Raw genomic sequence first — 24,704 nt, forward strand, 5'->3', positions numbered from 1 at the left:
GCAAAAGGTGCATTGATTTATCTTCTCTGTAATTTTTCTGAGAACTTTATTAAAATAAAACAGCAGAAGAAACTGGTCAATTAACTGAAACACCAGCCTTTGTGTATGACAGTCAGCGCCGATTAACTGGACTCATTCATCAACCATACTTTATTTACTTGTGCACAAGGAGAACAGCATGACCCCTATCACCAGACTGAAGTAAGTCTGAACAGAGGAATGCTACTTTTACACAAAATTGACAACCAGTTACGGGTATTGACCAGTTAGTAAATGTGTATGTTTGAATTCCTTGTTTGCAAGACCAATCATCATTCACAATACAAGTATTAAAAGTCAATAGAAGCTACAAGCCAACAACTGACCATATTTTGAAGTTAGTAATGTAATTGTCCCTTAATTGCTGTGTGTGTGTTTCGCATCTTTCTATTACATTCTTTACTCCAGTAAGCAAAATAGCTTCAGTAATACAAAGGGAAATTATGGTCCTCAAAGCTCATTCTTGCCGATGTTGTCTGCACTCTATCTGGATATTATGTTAACTTTTGTCTTACCACAACTTCCACAAGACAGGTCAAAGGTCTTTACAGCACACCAGCAAAACAACACATCAAAATGATTATGCATCATAACTAAACAAGCAACTCCAGCACACTGCTCCCTGTTTAACTATGATATAGACCTTTGCTTACTGGGGATTATTGTAGGGACTGATATGTATATATCGTAAAAATTGTGGAGACTGGACCATGTTTATTAAGGAATATCATGTGCTAATTAGGGAATATAAGGAATGGCATTTGTTTACTGGGGAGATTCATAGGTATAGATCCACATTTTCTGGACAATATCATAGTAGGAGGTTTGTGTTTAATTGGAGACATTAAAGGGGCAGGCCTGTGTTTATTGGGAGATGTTAAATGGACAGGTCTATGTTTACGAGGAATATCACAGTTGTGTGTTTATTTTAACAATGACAACATCAGACGGTTCACATTTTGAAATCAATTGAACTCACTTCTAAAGAGCTACATGTCACAGATCAGACTTTAGATGAGGATAAGCAATTTGCAGGAGCAATGATTAGGGTTCTTCCCAGGACCCTAGATGCTTAGTTACACTGGTGAAGCATATCCCCAGAGGTGTGAACATTCACATTGTTTTTCATAGAGTTATAGCACACTACAGCACAGAAACAGGCCCACCTACTCCATGTCGAATGATTATTCTGTCCCATCGACCTGCACCTGGACCATAACCCCTTCCACGTCACTCCCATCCATGTAGCTATCCAACGTCTCTTAACATATGAGGGGTGTTTGATGGCTCTGGGCCTGTACTTGCTGGAGTTTAGAAGGATCTCACTGAAACCTATCAAATAATGAAAGTCCTAGAAATAGTGGAAATAGAATGGATATTTCCTATGCTGGGGGAGTCTCAGACCAGAAGACTCAGCCTCAGAATAGAAGCACATCCCTTTAGAACAGAGATAAAGACAAAATCCTTTAGCCAGTGCGTGGAATTCATTGCCATAGACAGCCGTGGAGAACAAGTCATTGGGTATATTTAAAATGGAGGTTGATAGGTTCTTGATTAGTTAGGGTGTCAAAGATTACAGGGAGAAGGCAAGAGTATGGGGTTGAGAGGGATAATAAGTTAGCCATGATTGAATGGCAGAGAAGACTCGATGGGCCAAATGGACTAATTCTGCTCTTACATCTCATGGTCTAAATGCTGAAATCAAACCCACATCCACCATTTCTGCTGGTAACTTGTTCCACACTCTCTCCATCCTCTGAGTGAAGAAGTTCCCTGACTGAAGTCACAATTTATATTCCTATTGAGAGCTCACAATCGACATCAGAAGAGCTTTTGAAAGGAGTGCCAGATGTGATTCAAAATAATGAATGAAAATGATCCAGTGTTTTATTACAACACTCAGGGACATACACAATTAAATTAAACACTTTATAGTGGCATTAATTTTTTTCACAGTTTGAAGAGCTGGTTCCAATTCCATCATTCTTAAAATATCACTCCAGCTCCATATTAAATGAGCACCAGTCTTCACACTTGAGCAACCTCTCTCTCTCTCCACACACAAACAGTTTCTTGCTCACTGTTAAAAGACTATTAAATAGTTCTCTAGTACGATTCAAACTAGAGGAGATTCAAACTAGAGGACATGATTTGAGAGTTAGGGGGCAGAAGTTTAAGGGAAACACGAGGGGGTATTTCTTTACTCAAAGAGTGATAGCTGTGTGGAATGAGCTTCCTGTAGAAGTAGTAGAGGCCAGTTCAGTTGTGTCATTTAAGGTAAAATTGGATAGGTATATGGACAGGAAAGGAGTGGAGGGTTATGGGCTGAGTGCGGGTAGGTGGGACTAGGTGAGATTAAGGGTTCGGCACGGACTAGGAGGGCCAAGATGGCCTGTTTCCGTGCTGTGATTGTTATATGGTTATATATGATAAGCTGGACTCTTGACCTCTCCTGCACTGCTGGGGTAGCATCAATGTTGGGGCACACGGCTGATTGATTTTAGAAATGTTTGGAGAAAAGCAAGAGAGGACTAAGGAGTAAAAAAAGCAGCCTTATGCAATTGAATGGTGAGTTAGTTACATTATACTTTTTGGATATTGCAAATATCCAGACTGATAAAGGGATTAGCCATTTTATGGTGGCCGATGGAATCTTGCTATGCACAAAACAGATGCTACATTGTGTGACAACAGTTATTATATTTCATATTTTTTTGAGTAATCTTGTCCATTTAGCTCTTCAAAGGTCTTTTAAGAAGCCTAGGTTGGAGGGTCCATCAATGCAAATCTCACTTTCCGTTTATAATTCAATGTTTTCCTCATGTGGTCTTCCTCAATCTGCAAGCATATCAGAAACAAGCTCAGACATGTTCATATTTGTGGTTGTTATAACCTTGGCCAGAAGCTAGAGAGGATGGTGGAAGTGGGGGAGGAGAAAGGAAGAGGTCTGAAGATCAAAGACTTCGCCATTTGTATAAGTGCAAATCAGCTTAAAGCTGTAGCAAACCGAAGATTACTAACAGTTCCGCTCCCGTGCAAAAATCAGACAAAACTTTTCCATTTATGTGAATGTTATAGTTGGGTTTAACAGTCCTGTTACAATGACTAGTTGCCAACTTAACAGATCAAAGCTGGGAGATTTGCTAAAAAAGCTAACCTCATTTTTGTCTAATGTTCAGCACCTTGTCCAGACAAATCTTGCTGGGGTGTACACTCTTTCTCAGAAACAAATTACAAAGGAGAACTGATAGTTTCATAATATTTTTCACAACCTGAAGCAGTCTTAAAAGACTACAGCAATCAATTTACCTCAAAAGAATCTCAAAATCCTGAAGGCTGTCCCGCACTGTCTTCTAATGCCTTTGAGTCTTATTCAAGGTTAATTATGGTTTTCAATGCCAAATTTTTTAATACAGTACTGTAAATACTTTGAAAAACAAATCTGGCTTGCATTTCTTGATTGAAGTGGTTCAGAGTGTTTAGAAGTCCTGCTTGAGACAGAGCCTTGCACTGTGCCTCAGCTGCTGGGCTAAAAGAGAAGCCACAAGATTATACAAACTGAAATTCTCCTGGCTGGCTTCCTATCCTCCACCATCCACAGACAGCTACTGAACCAAACCATTGCTTCTCTTGTGCTCTCCCAAGCCAAGTTCTGCACACTCACTCACGATGCTCCACGTATCTGGAATAACTTTCCAGAAGATCTGAAGTCTGCCTCATCTTTAAGTTCTTTTAAATTGAGGCTTAAAACTTTTCTTTTCAATTAGAAAAGAACTTTACTTTTAATTAGAATCTCCTGCACTGTAACTTCGATTTATCAGATCTGTTTTGTGTGATTTTACTCTCTTGTATATTGCCTGAAATTTGACGTTTGATTTTTATATCTTGTTCCATGCAAAGCACTTTGAACTGCCTTCTGTTTGAAAAGTGCTGTACAAATAATCTTGCTTGCTTGGTGTTTGCAGAGCTCTTTGTTCCAGTTTCCTCTAAATGCCTAAATTTAAAAACCATAAGACAGAGAAGCAGAATTAGGCCATTTGGCCCAACAAGACTGCTTTGCCATTTGACCATGGCTGAATTATTTTCTCTCTCAACCCTGTTATCCTGCCTTTTTGTTGTAAACTTTGACACCCTTGCTAATCAAGGACCTATCAACCTCTGCCTTAAATATACCCAATAATTTGACCTCCACAGCTGTCTGTGGCAATCAGTTCCAGAGTCATAAAGCACAGAGACAGGGCCTTCAGCCCAACTCATCTGTGCCAACCGATATGCTAGTGTCACTTGACCACATCTCCCCCACATCCTTCTTTTTTCCTATACGTATACCTGTCCAAATGTTTAAAAAATATTATTGTACCTGACTCAACCATCTCTTCAAGCAATTCACCCCCTACACACAATGACAGCATTGCTTATAAATTTCTCCCATTCATTCCTCTAGACACTCATCCACTCTCCATGACCCACAGTTGACAGATGAGTTGTCAGCTCAGCCAGCTGGCATCCTACGTGATCCTTTCATTAAACTGAAGGAGCAGTGACAGGTTCCAAATCAGATTCATCTACTTATCATGTGCACACTGAAAGATATCATGAAATTGTCCCGTAATTAGGTTAGAGTTAATCGGGTTTGTCACAGGTTGCTGGGGTGGTGTGGCTCAAAGGGCCAGAAGGCCTACTCTGCACTGTAAGCTTAAATTTTAAAAAATACATCTTTTGCATTAACAACCTAAGAATGTGCTGAGGGCAGCCCGCAAGTGTTGCCACACATTCTGGCACCAACACAACATGCCCACAATTACCATGAACAAATTCATTAAATTTGTCCTCTGCTCCTCTGGTCTTTCTCTGCCTTAAAATCACCACATTCGTACAAGTAACTGTTGTGGCTGTCAGCACAAGGACAAACTGGACTGAAGGTCTGCAAAAGTGCCTTTGAGCTCTGTACCTACTAGCAACTGATCAAAATCTTGGTTCACCTTTTGAGCAGTTTTTTTAATATCTCTTCCCAATTCAAAATAAATTGAAGTGCCATCAAAATAAATACCAGATTTGAAATAACCCGGCTAGTGTTGTTAACTTATTCCAGAGGTGCCTGTGACCTGAAAAACACCAGATGATAATGAATAAAACATTTAACACTCAACACAAACTGTCCGTGTCAGATTGATGTCTCCCCCTGCTAATCTAATGGACCAGGAATTGTATTACCACTAGCTACAAAAATCATTGTCATACACAGAAACAGCCTCTTCATCCCACCATATCTATACTATTCCCAATCACCTAACCAGGGGTATTTATGATAAATTATCTTTATTTGAAGGGTGAGAGATTACAGTAATCGCTGAGGCAGAGAGATACTTCCCTTACTTTCCACCACTCATTACCATTTCCTTAGAGAGGTGTCAGCTGACTTAAATTGACACCAAACCATAAATCTGAATTACACTGAATCGTGACTGTGGTGTGACTTTGGTTTAACAGGGTCACAAAGAGGAAAACACTTTAAATTGAATCTTACATTTCCATTGAGTAGAGGTAGAACGTCCTAGTGCCTGTTCTTTGTTGACACTGAGATGATCGTCCATTGACGTGATTAATTTTTAACTAACTTCTTCCTGATGGCAGCAGTGAGAAGAGAAGAGAACATGGCCTGGGTGGTGGGTGTCCTTGATATTGGATGCTGCTTTTCCATGCCATCACTCCGTGTAGATGTGCTCAGTGGTGGGGAGGGCTTTGCCTGTGATGGACTAGGCTGTATCCACTGCATTTTGTAGGCTTTTCCACTCGTCGTCAGTGTTTCCATACCAGGCCGTGATGCAACCAGTCAATATGCTCTCCACCACACATCGATGGAAGTTTGTCAAAGTTTTAGATGGTATGCCAAATCTTTGCAAATTTCTAAGAAAGTACATGTGATGCTGTGTCGTTTTAGCAATGGCACTTACAAGTCAGATCCTCTGAAATGATAACACCGAGAAATTTAAAGTTGCTGATCCCACGATGAGGACTGGCTTGTGGACCTCTGGTTTCCTCTTCCTGAAGTCAGTAATCAGCTCCTTGTTCTTGCTGATATTGAGAGAGAGATTGTTGTTGTGGCACCACTCAGCCAGATTTTCAATCTCCCTCCTAGATGCTGATTTGTCACCACCAGCCACATAACCCTGCTACCACTTCCATTGGACACTGCTACTGTACTTCTTTTAAGCTACTGACATACTTTGTATTCATTCCTGAAGTTGCCATCACAGGTGATCTGGCAATTATCACCCATCAGTCACTGCTATTGAGAAAGAGTGTGTGTGTGTGTGAGAGAGAGAGAATGTGATGACAGTGCTCGTGAGCTCACGTTTTTTAACCCTCTAGTCACTTGTGTGTCCATTTTATTACCATTAACTTCCAAGGCTGAGCCTTCCAAGACCTTAACCCAAAGAACAGCTGATTAATGTCCTAAAATTGACTGAGGTGGCTGAACTCTGAGAAGAAATGCTGGCACCTGCCCATCACTTCCCTCTGGTGCTTCTCCTCCTCCTCCTTCTCCTATGGCAGATTCCTTCTTTTATAGCCCTTTACTTCTTCTGCCTATCACCTCTCAGCTTCTTATTTCATCCTGTCTCCTCCAGCCAATCACCTGGTTTCACTTATCACCTGCCAGCTTGTTCTCCTGCCCATCTACCCACTTTTATTCTGGCTTCTTCTCCATTCCTTTCCAGTCTGGGTGAAGGGTCTCAACCTGAAACAATCCTGTTTATTGCCCTGCATAGATGCTGCCTGACCTGCTGAGTTCCTCCAGCATTTTGTGTGTGTTGCTCTGGATTCCCAAAATCTGCAGTATGTTTTGTGTCTATATAGTTGCAGATGTTGCCATTCACGTGATTTGTTGTTCATTTGGATGTTGGTGGTCATGCATGTGGGAGGAAGTTGATTCAATTCCCTAGAGGGCAAGTGCAGTCATAAAGAACTTAAAATTACCATATTAGAAGGTGCCATCAGCTTTCTTATAGAAGCACTCTCAAGAAAAACTCCTGGTTCAATTCCAAGAACTGTATTGACCATGCTGATCTCAGTCAAGATGAGAATTTGGCTTCAAATGGCCTCAGGGTACCTGGTTAAACACGGCATGTTCCACTCAGATGGGAGATCAGGATCAAAGTAAATCTCACAGAACTGAAGATAAAGTTAAAAGTGGAATGAAAATGTACTTTTGTGACAACCACAAATTTTGCTTTTATCCAATAAATCTTGTCCTAAACACAATTGGGTCCTCGGCAGTCAGTCCTGTACAGATTCGGATTCATTTATTTTTCACATAAATTAGCAAATAAAATTGCAGATGCTGGAATCTCAAGAACTGAAATACTGGAAGAACCCAACTTGTCAAGCAGCATCTGTGGAAGGGGTGTCGGTGACACTCCTTCAGAACTAGTGGGAGTGAATGGGTGGGGAAACGGGGAGAGCAGAGGGTTTGCCAATTTTTAAGCTAGAGCTGGCAGAGGTGTGAGGTATTAAAAAGAGCTTACATAGATTAAAACAGAATCAGTGATAAGGGGCATTGATTCATAAAGCTATGTCTCTTCAGCCTAACTCAAACCATGTCAACCAAGTTGTCTATCCAAGCTAGCTCCGTTTCCCTGTGGCCCATGGACCATGTCCCTCTAAACTTTGCGTAATGACTGTTAGCAAGTTTGTCCTAAGTAATGGGTGGGAAAGGGACATCGGGGTGTTAATAGGAAATGAGTCAACTCTGGAGAGACAAGACTGCAGATGCTGGAATCTGGAGCAATGTACAAGGTGCTACACAAAGTCAATGAGCCCCGCTGTGTCCAGGGAGAGAAATGGACAGTTGGCTTTTCAGGTCGAGACCTTTCATCTAGACGTGGTCAACCCTGTTTCACACACCAAGACCAAAAGTGTACCGTGGCAGCATGTATCAACACTGGAACAGATATCCTGGTGCACCAAGACAGGAACAGTCTGTCCTGTTGCACACACCAAGGCAGGAACAAAGATGACTGTTGCACATAGTCAGCTCTTGGGCAGCCTTTAATGATGAACAATCTATATCGGATTAATCAACTGTACCCTGATGAACTAAGAAAGAGGAAATTGAAAACAGGCTGGAACATACAAGCATAAATATTCTCTCTTTGATTGCCAGTCACAAGTTGGTGACAGATTTTGCAACATTTCCATCTTTGCCTTTGTGAGTTAGACAAACAGTGTCAACGGCACACTGATTAATGTGTGAATAAAACAGCCTTGGCTCATCAATCATACCTAGTAGCTGCAAATACACTGGGGAAAGGGCTTGTCTCGGCGCTGAAAATGACTTATCTCCACTCCAGTTCACCCTTATCCATGGTTAAAGTTAAAAGCTTTATTTTAGTTTAATTCTTAGAAGCAAGATCGGCATTTAGAACATGCTTTGTTGTCCTGAGGTCTTTTTTACCCCGAACTCTGTTAGTGTTAAAGCAACTTGTTGGTTTATTCAGCACTCCAAACAATAAATAGGAATTATTCATATTGGTCTGGTAAGAGAATCAGAAATAAACCCAGTCTCAGTGAGGAAAATGGCTTACCTGTCCTTAAAAGGATATCGCTGAACCAGTTGCACTTTTAGTAACCACCTGACATCTGCTTTAAATCTTTAGATTTTATTTTTCAACCCAAGTTCAAACTCTCAATTTGCCATGGTAGGATTTGAACTCTGAGACACAAAAGATTGCAGATGCTGCAATCTGGAGCAACAGACAAAATGCTGGAGGAACTTGGCAGGTAGGACAGCATCTGTGGAAGGAAACCAATTGTCAACGTGTCGGGTTAAGACCGTTCATCAGCACACAGGTTCTTGAAACCAGTTCCTCCAGCTACTTTCCTATTGACCTATAGCACAGAACAGAATCAAGCCCAGAGGTGTCCATTGTTCTCTGGCTTGAACAAAGGAGTGCATATCCAGCCCATGCTTGTGACAGATGTGAAGTCAGAGCTTCTAGGTCAGTCTCAAAAGTGGAAATGGGCAATAAGGAACCATGAATATAACAATAGGAAATAGAGGAAAAATAAATGTCCTTATCCAGACAGTGCCTAACATCTGGGCCTCACTACTACAAGGAGCATTTGAGGCAAATAGCAAGGAGGTTCAAAATGAAAGCTAAATGATCACATGGATGAAAGGATTTGCATGTGCAGTTGAGTGAAGGAGGGTGGGAGGATGTGCTGAAGAATAAACAGAACTGTTGGCCTGAATGACCCATTCTCATGCAGTAAATATTCCTTTCCGTCTGTCTGTAAACCGGCTCTGCATTGACTGCTAGAGATAATAAATTACAAATGGTATGCCCAGCCTGAATAATAACGAAGGCTACTGTTAACTCCCTCACCTTTTACTCTCTGACTTTACAGACGAATCTTTGCTGGGATTGACTGCTCCATAACAACAGACTGAATGGAGGGGAGGGGTGAGGGGGGGGGGGGTTGTTCCAGTTCCCAGCAGCTATCAAACTGAACCTGGCAAATTAGTCAGCTCCATCTTGGGTACTAGCCTCCGTAGTATTCAAGACATCTTCACGGAGCGGTGCCTCAGAAAGGTGGCAGCCATTATTAAGGACCTCCAGCACTCAGGACATGCCCACTTCTCACTGTTACCATCAGGTAGGAGGTACAGAAGCCTGAAGGCCCACACTCAGCGATTCAGGAACAGCTTCTTCCCCTCTGCCATCCAATTTCTAAATGGGCATTGAACCCTTGATCACTACCTCACTAATTTTTATATATATTATTTCTGTTTATCACTATATGTAATATACTTGGATATATTTACTTATTTTTTCTTTCTATATTATCATGTATTAAAATGTACTGCTGCCGTAAAGTTAACGAATTTCACGACACATGCCGGTGATATTAAACCTGATTCTGATCCGGTATTTATTTCATGATAAAGTGTGGAGCAGACCCTTTCGACCCTTCAAGCCATGATGCCCCAGCAACCCCACAACCCTAATCACAGGACAATTTACAATGACCAATTAACCTACCCGGCACATCTTTGGACTGTGGAAGGAAACCGGAGCACTCAGGGAAAACCCACGCATTCCACGGGGAGGACATATAGAGACTCCTCACAGAACCGCGTCAGAATTGAACCCTGAACTCTGGGAAGCACCGAGCTGTAATTGCATCATGCTAAGCGCTACACCACCAGGGCACCCGAAGACTGTCACCAAAGACTGTTTCCCAGGGCACCAATAGCAAACACCAGAGGGCATATGTACAAAATTAAGGGAGGGAATTTAGGGGAGACATCAGGGGTAAGTTTTTTACACAGAGGGTTGTGAGTGCCTGGTATGACTTGCCAAGGATGGTGGTAGAGGCTAAAACATTAGGGGTATTTAAGAGCCTCTTGGACGGGCACATGGATGAAAGAAAAATGGAGGGTTATGGGGTAGTGTGGGTTTAGTACTTTTTTTAAGGATTATACAGGTCAGCACAACATGGAGGGCTGAAGGGCCTGTACTGTGCTGTAGTGTTCTACGTTTCTAAGATTCTGGCGAATTTCCATGTACCGTGACGAGCATTCTGATTGGTTGCATCACTGACTGGCATGGAGGCGTCAATGTATAGGATCAGAGAAGCTGCAGAGGGTTGTAAACAGCCAGCTCCATCATGGGTACTAGCCTCCCCATCAACAGGGACATCTTCCAAAGGCGGCATCAGTCAGTAAGGACCCTCACCATCCAGGACATGCCTCTTCTCATTACTACCATCAACGAGGAGATACAGGACCCACATTCAATGGTTTAGGAACAGCTTCTTTCCCTCTGAACCCATGAACAGTACCTCACTATTTTACTTCTTTTGCATTTTTAAAAACATATTCTTATTGTAACTTATAGAAATTTTTACATATTCCACTGTACTACAGCTGCAAAACAACAAATTTTACAACAGACAGTATGTCAGTGATAATAAAGCTGATTCTGGTTCTCTTGTCCATTAGTGGCTGTAAACCACACACATAACTGTTGGAACCAGTCATAAAGTTAAATCAAGGACCGTGCTGAGAAATGCAGCTCTGCGACACACACTGCCTCAAGGCCCAGGGGCTGCCAACTTCACGAGTGAAGTAATTATACAGTACATCCAGAAATAGTTTATTTTCACATAAAGCTGACATCTGTCCAACATATACTTTTGTGTTGTGGAAGCTAATTTAAACATTTCATCTAAAATCCCAGTAATCCATATATTTACCAGCACCACATCTGCTTCAAAATTTTCTCTTAGTGTTTTTAGTTTCTCTCAGCATCTCAGGGAGCATTTATGAAAATGAATAGATTGTCGATGTTTCATGCCGAGATTCTTCATCAGGACTGACTCCTAATGTGCTCTGATTCTTCCTGAGAAGACCCCACAAAGAAATTGCCCACCTCAGCACATCTTCTGTGGCCCCTCATCTGGGCTTTTGTTACCTCCTGCCTCAGCAGTCCTTTTTTCAAGTCTCCAATACCATCTACCCAGCCAAACCACAGGCACCCACTGAGTCGCATCCAGCCTTCTTTCCTGCAGCTGTTGACTTCGAAGAGTTGTTAGCCTCAGCGCTGTCAAAAGTCCTTCTTGGCCTCACTATCCCTGTCTGTGTTTTCTTCACCAGCCCAAAAAGATGCTTACCACTTTCCCAACCTGCCCCTTGCTTATTCCTGCCATTTTATGACATCACTGGAGGTCCTGCTTTCATTTTACCAGGCTTTAACTTCTCCAAGGATCATCACTTTGTCACATGGTGTGTTCCAGAGATCATGAGAGTGAGAGTGTAGCTATCTGGTGCTTAGCTCCTGGTAGGTCACAAACGGTGGAAGGGGGATGTTCCAGACAAAGAGTGATCCAACCAAGACCTCAGCAGTGGAGCTGGTGGAGGATGATAACATGTCACACCGGCAGTAAAGGTGGAAGAAGGCTGCAGCAATGGAGCGTCCCCAGTCTTCTTGCACTCCATACCACTAGACCCAGACCCCAATCTGTCCTGAATTATGCTGGGGACTCCACTTACCGCAGTAGTAGATGTTATTTTTCCACTTAGAAACCATAAGGACCGCCCCTCAAGTCTGAATCAGCCATCAACACCCGCTCCCTGGCCAATATTAGCTCTCTATCTGATGATGCTTCCGTTTTAAAACTACCATCCTTGATTTCAGATCCTTCCAGGATCTTGACCTTTCCCAAATCTGGAAGCTCTTCTAGTCCCAGAAAGTATTCCTTCAAGTTATCTACTCTTGTCCCATACTTGGACCTATGTATCACAATTTTTAATCAACCAACTTTGCAGTTATTTATTAGCTACTCAGTCTTTAAGTTCTTAAATGCCTCACGTGACTCCTTGTGGATGCTTCTTAAAGCATATCTACTCATTCTAATCCTTCTTAAATTTGACTTGGAGACAAATACTCTGGATGCATTTTGGGCTATTTTACACTATTATATACACTGTAAAAATGCAAGGTGTTGTTTCTGGCACAGTCAAAAGCTAATTCTGTCTCACCGCAGTCCCACTGAGTGTATCCACAATTTTATGTTTTAATTTCAGGTTCCAACTTCTACAGTAGTTTATTTTTGACACAGGGTGATAGTTAGTTGTGGCTTTTGCATTTGATGGATTTGGACCATGTTTTCTTGGGTCTGAAGCATATTAACCTTTCCATGGTCCGATCCACTGTGCTGAAGAAAGAATCTTAGTTTATGAATGAACTGAAACAGCAATTGACAATGGAACAATGTCATGCAGGGAAGTCGTAAAGCTAGACATCTTAAAACATTTGTCACCACATTACAAGAGGAGAAAGGAATTTAGTATGTAACAGCCTACAACCTATTAATCTGCAGCACTGACGTCTGACAGGGAGTGTGTTGTGCTCAGCTCTCTGGTAAATGAAGAGGTAATAATTCAGCCTGGGATGTTTTAGACATTTTCAAACCCACTCAGCTGAAGCATGACCTTATAATTCAATCAAAATAGATGTGTTATTTTGTAAAGTGTGACCCCCATAACGTAAGTGACCTGTTGGCTAAACAACAAGAAACTTAGAGGGTACTTAATTAGTAAGGGTGTCTAAGGTTGTGGGGTGAAGGCAGGAGAGGTCAAGAGGGGAAATAAATCATCCATAATGGAATGGCAGAGTGGACTAGATGGGCCGAATGGCATGATTCTGCTCCTATGTTTTATGGAGATCAAAAGCAGATGATGTTGAACCTGATACCTACATGCTCAAAAACAAATTGAACTTATACATTATTTGGGTCAAAATCTCTCTTGCCCCAATCCATTCATGATCTACTTGAGACTCTATGGACTCCTTGCTTAATGGTATTAGTCCATGGCAGAAAAAAGGTTGGGAACCTCAAGTGAAAGGACCACTGTCTCTTAACAGGTCAATATGTCAGGGGTATGGGACTAAAATAGTTGACAGAGGGAGAAGAGGAGAAGTGATTTGAACCTGAAGGTGACAGGAAACTGGATTGTTCTACCCAAAAATGTGTAGATGCACAAACCTCCATCACATTTGAACAGTATTTGGATGAATCCTACAAGGATAATAATCTGCCAGGCTTAGGACCAATGGAACAACTGTGTTGTAAATTTTCAGTGCTTTAAAATATATTGTAATGCATCAAGTCCATTTCACTTATCGACCCTATGTTCACTGATGTACAATGACTCTTGGTCCAGCAACCTAGAACTTAAAACAAACTTCCATTTCCTGCTTATATCCCTCCTTCCAGCCCTCCAACTTCCTGAAAACTCCACACCGCTCCAACCCTTGCACTCTTCACTCCAACTTTGATGGTCATGCCATCTGTCTCCAGAAAACCCTTGAATTTTCCAACTCTTCTATGAAGCTCTTTAAAACCAACGTTTCAGACCAGGCTCATGGTGTGCAATCCTCTTTCTGGTTCTTTGGGATATTTCACTATGTTGAGCCACTGTCTTCAAGTAAAGCAATTATTCAGCCTGCTATTCCAATACTGAATAACTTTACAGTTTATTAATATTCAGAATGAAAAACTAGGTTTAAGTATAAGACTTCCTACAACAAATATTTTGAATTCTCCATCTTGAAGACCTCTTCTCAGTGGACCATGGATCAAACAGTGTATTTTTCCTGGAGCACTCACCTGGATTTACAGACTGTGTCTAGCTGTTCATCACCCGTTTCAATTTATCCACTGAAAGCGTTAAAACATTTAATACAGCAGTGCTACTGGAATAGCTCACTTGTCTGTCGTGAACATCGGGCTTTCAAACCAAGTTGTAGGCAGAGATCATTAGATTTCTGCTATTTACTATGCCATCTCCAATACCAGATTACTCACTTTTCTCATTGCTAATTAATGCCACTGAACAATAGTTTTGATAACTGACTCCCTCAGTCAAACTTGTCAGTTTTTGTAGGGGTTTAATTACATGGCATTACTTGACAGTGATTCCTCCTTAATGATTCAAAGTCTTCAGAGCTTATCCTGAAATATACCCACATTACAGAGGTTATTTGGAAATGTATCTTATTTGCGAGGATGCCCTGAAATCCTTATGTACTTAGAAGAGCTCCCCAAACTTATTAGTGGTTTCTGGGGTGTCCTAAAATTATCCATACCTACTGAGGTTCCAAAGGTCTCTACATTTGCAAGGCTTTCCCTAAAATGTATCACTATATACAGTACTGCGCAAAAGTCTTAGGCACATACAGTATATATAGCTAGGGTGCATAAGAATTTTGCATGGTACTATATATTATGTCTTTCCAGTTACCAAATAACATTTAATACTATTCGCTATTAATACCATTAACATTTGCTAATTCAAAGCGAAGTACTCTTATTTCTGTTTGCCAACCACAATCCTAGTTTAACCAATGTACAGTACTATGCAAAAGTCTTAGGCACCCTAACTATATATACATGTGAACAGAACTGTACAAGATTTGCCCTGACATGAATATCCACAATTGAAGTTTATTGTTATTTACAATGATCTCTCGGGATATCCTTTGAATAATATCTCTGGATGCAGGGGTTGGTTTCCCTGAAATGTTTTTGCAGGAGTTGCCCCAGTTTAGTATTTGAGAGGCAATAATTCAAGTGGAACCTGTAAGTGTGTCACTAATTCTGTGCGTGGAAATAGGTTCACCAGGGTGTGCAAATATTTGGTTGAAATTTTTCACGTCTCATCATTTTTATAGAGTTGCTCCACATAAAATGGAACACAATCACTCTGTAGTGGGCTGGGTAATTATGTATGATATTATCTGAATTGCCTTTTAATTTAAACTTATTATCCACCACATTTTATAAAGCCTTGGGGAGCACTGCCCATGAGGAAACTTTTATTCACTGTACTAATGGAGTCAGCAAGGGGAACAGTAGTAATGGAAATATGATTTTACAATTTGGAATCCTGCTGTCTGAAGAATCTATAAATGTGCAAGCAAGCACAAATGAAAAGGAAGCTCCATTCAATACCATTCAGGTACAAGCATGAGGTACTTGCCTCCTAGAACATAGAACAATGCACGAACAGGCCCTTCAGCCCATGATGTCTGTGCTCCATCATGCCCAATTAAGCAAATCCCATGCATATGCATGTGCCTGCAGCTAACACGAGAGGGAAGAACTTTAAGGTGTTGGGAAAAAGTACAGGGGGGGGATGTCAGAGGTAGGTGTTTTTTTTTACACAGAGTGGTGTGCGTGTGGAATGAGCTGCCAGGGGTGGTGGTAGAGGCAGATACTATTAGGGGCATTTCAGAGTCTCCTAGATAGGCACATATGTGGGAAAAAAATGGAGGGCTATGTGGGAGGGAAGTGTTAGATTGAACTTGGACTATGTTAAAGGGTCGATACAACATCATGGGCCGAAGGGCCTGTACTGTTATTGTTGTGTATTTAATATTTCTATGATATTTGAATAATCTTGTATATATATATCGGTTGATTGAGTATTTTTGTTCATTTACAAGTAGTCCCTGAGTTACGAACATCCGACTTACGGACAACTCGTACTTACGAACCGAGGAAGGAGAATACCGTCCGCCATTTTAAGTCGGATCGCGACGCCGTCCGCCATTTTAAGTCGTTGCCATTGACATTGACAATTTTTCTTAGTAAGATTCACCCTGACCCCACCCCCCCCCCACATTCCAGTCGGCTGGTGACGCAGTCAGATCAGCGCTGGGCTAGAGAACAGAGGGTCCTGAGTTCAATTTAGTGACAGACCACTCCCGTGCTGGGTTGATGTCAATCCAGCGACTCCAGTACCATCTGTGCCGGGTTGATGTTGAGCTCGCAACTCGACCTCGTTAAAAAAAACACTGCCACCTCCAGTTTAAATTCCCACGCAGAATATTGTGAAGGATCAAATACCCAAACCCAGCACAGCCCCCACTTGTCCCACTTAACCTGTCTCAGTGCGGTGCAGTTTAGGACCCGGGGAAATCAGTGCGGTGGTCCTTAGGAGCCAGGTGCAGGTTCGGACCCGCCACCTGCAGTGTTTCTGTTCCATTGATGGGAAGTGATCGCGATTGAAAATAAAGCGGAAATAATTAAGTGTTTGGAAAGAGGTGAAATGCCATCGGTCATTGAAAAAGCGTTAGGCTACAGTCGGTCAACGATCGGAACAATTTTAAAGGATAACGGTTAAAGTGAGAATAATGGAGCATGTGAAATGCCCTGCCCCGATGAAAGCTACAATTATTGCTAAGCAACGCAGTGGTTTAATTATTAGAATACATATGTTTCTTAAGTGTTTTATACGCATAGAAAGGTAAAATATATACTATATACTGAGATAAACGTTTGACCAACTGACGCTAAATAATACCAGATGTACTTGTTCTGACTTACGTACAAATCCGACTTAAAGACGGACTCAGGAACAGAACTCGTACATAACCCGGGGACTGCCTGTAATTAATTACAGGTAATATGTAAAAATACCTTAATTGCATACGTCATCACACTACCATGTGATACAAGTGCACCTCAATTAAAGTACAGACAAAGTTGTACCTGTACTTCCTGTGTCTTCATTGGAATTAATTTAATGTTTTGAAGTTATAGAGCATAACAGTTCTTTGTTCTATGTGCTATCTATAAGCTATCTCACTCTTATTTGGCCATTGGACCTGTTTCTCTGTAACAAACATTAATTAGGAAAACACTCCCTTTTTTGAATTTGGTCTTCACTACTTCACTACAACACTTCTACATTATATAAGAACGTTAAAAGTCAAAGCAGAGCCAACATCGTGATTCAATATGATCCTATCTTTTTTAGTTCCATTTAATCCTCACTTCCCCACATTCCAAAAATCTATCATGTTTGCTCTCATTAACTCAGCAACTAAGCTCTCTGAGGTAGAGAATTTTGAAGCTTCATTGCCCTACTGAATAACAAAACTGTTCTTCCGCTCAGCCCTCTTCAACACCTATCCGTTGCATGGAAATCGGCTTTTAATATCGGCTCAAGTTCTTTCTCTGCTTTCCGGCCCGCTGGGAGCTTTCAGCATTTTATAGCAATAGAATCATAGAAATTCAAGAAGGAGGCCATTCTGCTCATTGCAGTTATACTTGGCTGAGCAGTAAATTTACAATGTCAGTGTTCGAGCTAAATGACCTCAGATTAGGCAAGAATGCTAACTATATTGAGGAAAAGAATGGAAAACTCCTTGGTAAAGGAGTGAAAAAAACACCTATGTGTCTATTCAGGCTTCATTTGCCACAGGTGCAGTTGCCCCTCACCATTCCAGCTCAAACCAGTTTGGGTGTGCAGTTGAGAAATTCAGATTTGGATGTTCAAATGCAAGTCAAAGTTTGGTTCTACACCACATGCACTCGGGTCAAATGATGGCAGAATTTACAACCGACAACCTATATAACACACTGGAGATTCCAGCTGAGAATTGCAATGCTTCCAGAAGAGGGACGAGCCATGTGCTAGTGGAGAGGTAAGCACAGTGTACAGCAGGCCTCCTTTTCAGAGAATGTACAGAGATCTACAACAGGTCTTTCTCTCTTTGACACTCATTTTACAAATGCAACTCTTTCTTCAGTAACTCAGTGCAGACTACCTTGTGTGTGGTATCTTTCCCTGCAGATCTGTGCAAACCCCAGAGGGCTCCCTTCCCAATCTTGCAAAAGTTCGTACCATTTATCAGCAGAAATCTGGAATACACAGCAGAATCTGTGGTAACAGAAGTCACACGTTTGGGAAACAGAAAATAAAGTGCAAAATTGTATGGATATGGACTGCTACGAGTTTCAGATCACGAACTAAAATTTGCAACCCACCTACAATGTAATAAAATACACCAAGGAACTTAACAGGGGAAAAAATGTGGGAGTAGATGCTGAAAGGACTGGTCAAAATGTTTGGCAACATTATTACTACGAAGCTTTTTGGAAGATGAGAGAAGATTAGCACAACTGGACAGCATTCGAGAGAGAATGCAAACTCAAGTGTCTCCAAGAAGCAAGAGACATCTGGGATGGTGGTACAGCTGAATGGAGGGACCTGAAAATAGGAATGAGAATTTAAAAATCAATATGTAGGGGGAACCAGGAGCATTGTCGATCAGTGAGCGGGACACTGATGGGTGAAGGAGACTGGGTAGGTTGGGACTCAGGTGAGAGGTGAGAAAATGTATGGAGCATGTAATGTGGGAGGCTGTGCACCAGTTTACTGCCATAATTACATCTGGAGGTGCTGAGGCAGGGTTGGAGTTGTATTCAGGCAAGCGGTAATCTGTCTTTGATCTTGGAGAAGGTATGAGGACCAAAACTCAGTTCAGTGTAGCACCAGTTCCATTTCAACAGTGTTAAAATTATTAAATTAAAAAGCAGGCGTCGTTAAATGTGACCAATAACTTGCAATAATTTCAGGCAGTTCCCCAAAGAAGGGAACATGGCATCTTAATCCCACTTGTCCTTTATGCAATTCCAGTTCCCAGACCAACGTGTGTATTTCCAACATTATAAATGACAACATTTCCAAACCACTTAAGTGGCCGTGAAAAGCTTTGAGGTGTCCTGATAATGAACGGTGCTATGGAAATGCAAATTCTCCTTCTCATTTAACTCTCAATTGTCCTCTAAAGTACAGTAAATCTGCTGGCCATTCACTGACATCAATCGCACCATGAGAAGGCCCACCATCAACACCCTGTCCTTGCTCAGGTGTCAACATCTAGAAGGAATTGCAAAGAAGTTTTCAACATTTTACAGCAGGAAGATGGGAATAAAAGGGGAAATACATGAGGAATGTTTGGTGGCTCTGGGTCTGCACTCGCTGGAGTTTAGCAGAATGATGGGGGGAATCTCATTAAAAACTATGGACTATTGATAGGCCTAGATAGAGTGGAGAGAATGCTTCCTATAGTGGGTGAGGACGCTTCCTATAGAGGGCACAACTTCAAAATATAGGGATGAACATTTAGAACTGAGATGAGGAGGAATTTCTTTGCTGCTGCTGCTTATTTTGTGGGGGGGGGGGATTTGGGGTTCTAACATTTAACTGTCATTCATTCTTTGGGGCACTCCTCTGTTTTCATGGATGTTTGCGAAGAATAAGAATTTCAGGATGTATATTGTATACATTTCTCTGACATTAAATGTACCTTTGAAACCTATTGAATTTTCACTTGGAATGGAAGAAACCTGGGCTATTTACCCAAGACTGAATCACATTTTCCTGGTTAGTTTTCACTTGCATTTAAACACAATGTTGTGAGATGCTTTAATATTTTGTTTGTTATTCTGCTAACTCACGACTCCCAGAGGAAGCAAGCTCTTGGAGACTAATTGATTCATTTGATCCTATCATGGACTGCACTGTTTGATGTTTTCTCTCGCTTTCATCTCCATTTATCCGCCACAAGCTTTGATTATTTTTGTTGATCCGATGGAAACTGACAGCCCTGAGTTGGCTCTCCCAAATGAACTGGTCACATTTGACCCCAAGAGATAAGCAATGATGAGCTGATTCGATTGTTGCCAACATCACTAAAAGTTAAATAAGACTTACCTGCCTGCATAAACTTGAAAGGGATGTGTATGACACAAACCCGATACACACAAGCACAAACACATACATATATCTACAAACAGTGTGCAAACATGTGCATACCTTGTAAACTTATACACACACACACACACGTGTGTCTATCTAGATTTACACATATAAACAGCACAGATGAAGATTCATGTACAGTTATGTACAGCTTCCATATGTTCAGAAGCCAGGAAGCATTTACCAGCAGAGGGAATATTTTGCCTTGTTAATCTAGAAGCATCAAGACAGATCTGTTCATTCAAGGGACTGATTACTGACTACAGGAGGAAGAAGCCGAAGGTCCTCATTACGGGATCGGAGTTGGAGAGATGGCGCTAAATGGCATCTTTGGAAACAGCTCTACTTCTATCTTTGATATCTCTTTTTTCCCCCCCTTCAGGCTCTTTTGAAGACCTTGACCTGGAGTTACACTCTGACTTTGGTTTTTCACTCTCAGGGCCTCACGACTGGCCGCTTTTGGATATGCCAAGGTCACGGCCTGGAAGACTAGTGCATCTTCAGGGTGCCAGATTTTCCTGGCTCTGGAGACGGGCTGATTCAAGGCTGGTGCTGCCGACTGATGCATCATGGGAGAACAAGGAAGGTCAGAAGCAGCATCCTTGCTACTGGCTGTGTGCCCAGAGGCACAGAGCTTGAAAAAAGTGATGCAATAGAATTTTACACCATAAATCAGTGAGTTGTTTTGTTATGTCTCCCGTCTCGCTGTGAAACGGGGACACCTCTTTTTCTCTTATTAGGGAGAGAGAGAGCCTGTGGTCTGTTGACTACTGGGTGAAATGCAAAGTCTTTGGGGTGCCAAGGGTTTTTTGTTGTTGGGGGACGTTGCCTTGCTGCTGCTTGTGCATGGGAGGGGGGAGCTGGGGGGACATTGGGGTTCTAACTTTTAACTGTCATTCATTCTTTGGGGCACTCCTCTGTTTTCATGGCTGTTTGTGAAGAAAAAGAATTTCAGGATGTATATTGTATACATTTTTCTGACATTAAATGTACCTATTGAAACTATTGAACCTGTTGAGACTCAGTAACTTTAAATTCCTTGGCGTTATCACACTAGACAAGAAGGATCTAGCTTTCCCGGCATATATGACAAATAAAATCTTCTCGGGCTTTCAGCTAGCTGCTGGATTCGACTATAACTGAGGTTTTGATGACAAGCTCTGCCATCTGCTTCGGGGACAATGCCTGGGTATGTCTAGCCTGGTGTTATTTATAACCAAGGGACAGACTACAGGGTTATAAATACCACTGGTCTAGCCATGCCCAGACATCATCCCTGAAGAAGATGGCAAAGTTTGTCATTGAAATGTCGGTTATAACTGATACCTGTACCTAGCTGGAAGCCCAAGAAGAGTTTATTCATCACACTAGAGGATCATACCTAGGACCAGCATGGAAGTGCCATCACAAAGGCGGCATAACAGGGTTTCTACTGTACTTTATTGGAAGTTTGCATAGGTTCAGCATGTCACCAAACACTTTGACAAAACTCTACAGATGCACAGGAAAGAGTAACTGGTTGCAGTACGGCCTGCTATGGGAACACCAATGCCCAAGAATGAAAAAGTCTCCAGAAAGTAGCTGATACAGCCCAGTCCATCACAGGAAAGCCCTCCTCACCGGTGAGCACACTTACAAGGAGTGCTGTCAGCAGAAAGAACCATCCTCAAAGACCCCATCCATGCAGGCCATGCCCTCTTCTTGCTACGACCATCAGGAGACAGGCACCACACCTCCTTAGATCCCATACCACCAGATTCAGTAACAGTTATTACCCTACAGCCATCAAGCTGCTGAACCAGCGTGGATAACTTCACTCATCTCAACATTGAACTGACTGCACAATCTACAGGATTCTACAACTCACGTTCTCAGTATTACTTTTTTTCTTATTTGCACAATTTGTCTTCTTTTGCACATTGGCTGTTTGTCAAGTGTTTGATTATGTATAGCTTTCTTTGCAAATTCTATTGTATTTTATTTTCCTGTAAATGCCTGCAAAAATGAATCTTAAGACAGTATAACATACTGTATATGTAGTTTGATAATAAATTTTACTCTAACTTTTGACTTTGAACCCAGGGTTCATCTATCACTCTCTGCTGCATGGATTTCTTACACCGTGAAGTGGTTGTAATATAACATGTAGAACTGTGAAATGTAGACTGCCAATCCTTCATAATCCTGTGGACGGATTTGATCGCCTTGTAAACCCAGGCATTCCCAGTTTTGGCCCAGTCAAGCATTGAGGTTATGCAGATTAATAGAAGCAATTTGGCTACAGTGGGAGGTGGGATTGATAAAACTCCAGCACCTTAGGAAACAGAAGGCTTAATCAGATGTAAATTGCAAGGAAAACTAACTGGTTGACCAATGGACCTTTAGCTTAGATGTTTAAAAAGAATAGAAATTGAAAAGCCTTTGACAGCCAGGCTGTAAATGGGCAATTAAAGTATTTTAAATCACAGCCTGGGCTCCAGCTGAAATCAAATGCTAATATTAGCCGGGGAGCTGAAATTGGTTGGGGGAGGGAGGAGAATTTGTGGGTCTACATTCAGAAAAGTCCAGCTGCATGACAACCCAGAAATGTTTGTGCTTGCTAATGTGGGTGCAAGATAAAGCAGGTATGGTAACATTTGAGCTGTTAACGGCAGGTGTGGGACTGTCCTGGGCCAGTATTAACAGTAACTGAAAGTTGGTGTGGGACAAACCCTCCACAATTGAATAGCACTATGAAGATTGCTATAAGACCAGGAAAGGAAAAAACTGCACTTTCACAAGCTACATGACCTTAAGACAATATAAAGGACACCACAACAAATAAGGTACTTTTTCAAGTTTTGACATCCTAATATAGGATATGGCTTAACCAATCTATGCATTATAAGCATATTACTACTGCCGCAAAGCAACAAATTTCACAACATATGTCAGAAGCAACAAACCCAATTCAGATTCTGAAAAGAAGTGCTTTAACCTTCCCACTTGTTTCATTGAAGTTTCACTTGGCCTGTTGTTGATTGCAAATTGGAGTCTCTTCTTGATCCCCCGTTGCGACTCTGCCCTCAGACTGTACCTCCTCTGCCTGAGGCCACATATCAATATCAACCAGATACATCCGCTATGCACCTGCTGTGTTTTGTGGTAAAGTGTCAAAACTGTATGACTACTAATAGATTCCAGTCAGTTTTATGAAAAGAACAATATTAAGCCTGCATTTGTCAAGACGATGGTACGAATATATTATAAAAAAGAGCACACTCACTAGGGGACATCATAAAACAGATCCAAATTATAAATGAGTTGCAATGAAGGGATCCCAGTGATGGAGGAAATACCACTGGAAGGATCCATGAATAGATGGAGTGACATCCTAAGGACTTGACTCTCCCAGGAACTCATATAAGGATCCCAACAATGAAGGGGTAGTCACATAATCTACAGAGGTTCCCATCAGAAGGATCATATCCTCAGAGGGAGCCACATTAGAAGAATCTCTGTGACAGAGAGGGGCCATGATACAGGATTATAATTTCATCATAAAAGAAATCACACACTAAGAATTCCAATAACAGTGGGAGCCATCTTCAAAGGGTCCCAAAAATAGGGCCAGTCTAGGAATCTAAACAGAGGTCATAACATAAGGGTGCAAATAATGGTGTCACAATGTGAACCTCTCAACATGGGGTCACAGTGTCATCTCAACACAGGATCACATGAAAACATCTCAATACAGGGCCGCACTGTGAACATCTCAGCAGCGGGGTTATACTGTGAACATTTCAACATGGTCACAAAATGAGAATCTGAATGGGGGGGTCACACACAAACATCTCAACACAGGCTCACACCATGAACATCTCAACAATAGGGTCACACCACGAGCATCTTAACAATGGGGTTAAACCATGAGCATCTCAACATGGGCTCACACGGTGAAGTTACACTGTGAATATCTCAGTAATGTGGTTACACTGTGAGCATCTCAACATGTGCTCACACCATGAACATCACAACAATGGGGCCATTTTGTGATCATCCAAATATCAAAGCTTCAGTGAAGAAACTCTTGCTGAAAATTCTGACAATCTATCAGGATATCGCATATAAAGCAAATTTTGATATCACACAATTATATCTCCATTTCATTTTCATTACAGCTGCACTTTCAAATAACTTAAAATGTATGAAACAAAATCATCTTAAATCTGTCTAGAAAACAAACTTCTGTTTTCCAGTCCAATTTTGTACATTTGTTCCTTTTGTTCTTTGGTTGAATGTTGAGATGTTTGATCTGAGAATGGGGAAACTCTCTACACTGGCACGAGGATCACATTTCTAACATCAAAGCTTCAGACAACTCTCAGTATTGCCGGTCTGCTCTGTCTAAATGGGAAACAGTCCACTCCATGCCGTGGGATTTACTGCTCCTACATCTAAATCAAGTTTTGACGTGTAAAGACTGAACAGAGATAGAGATAGAGAAAAGGAGGGACAGAATGATGGACAGTTGGAGGAATGGAGAGACAAAGTTAAAAAAGATATG

General features: G+C 41.5%; 1 protein-coding gene across 17 annotated transcripts in view; it reads right to left on the bottom strand.

Annotated features, from left to right (window-relative positions):
- The window catches only part of phldb1b (pleckstrin homology-like domain, family B, member 1b), a 394,940-nt gene that overhangs the window by 152,871 nt on the left and 217,365 nt on the right, over positions 1-24,704 (bottom strand). The window lies entirely within an intron of this gene.

Source organism: Hypanus sabinus, chromosome X2 (assembly GCF_030144855.1).
Source record: "Hypanus sabinus isolate sHypSab1 chromosome X2, sHypSab1.hap1, whole genome shotgun sequence".
NCBI classification, from domain to species: domain Eukaryota; kingdom Metazoa; phylum Chordata; class Chondrichthyes; order Myliobatiformes; family Dasyatidae; genus Hypanus; species Hypanus sabinus.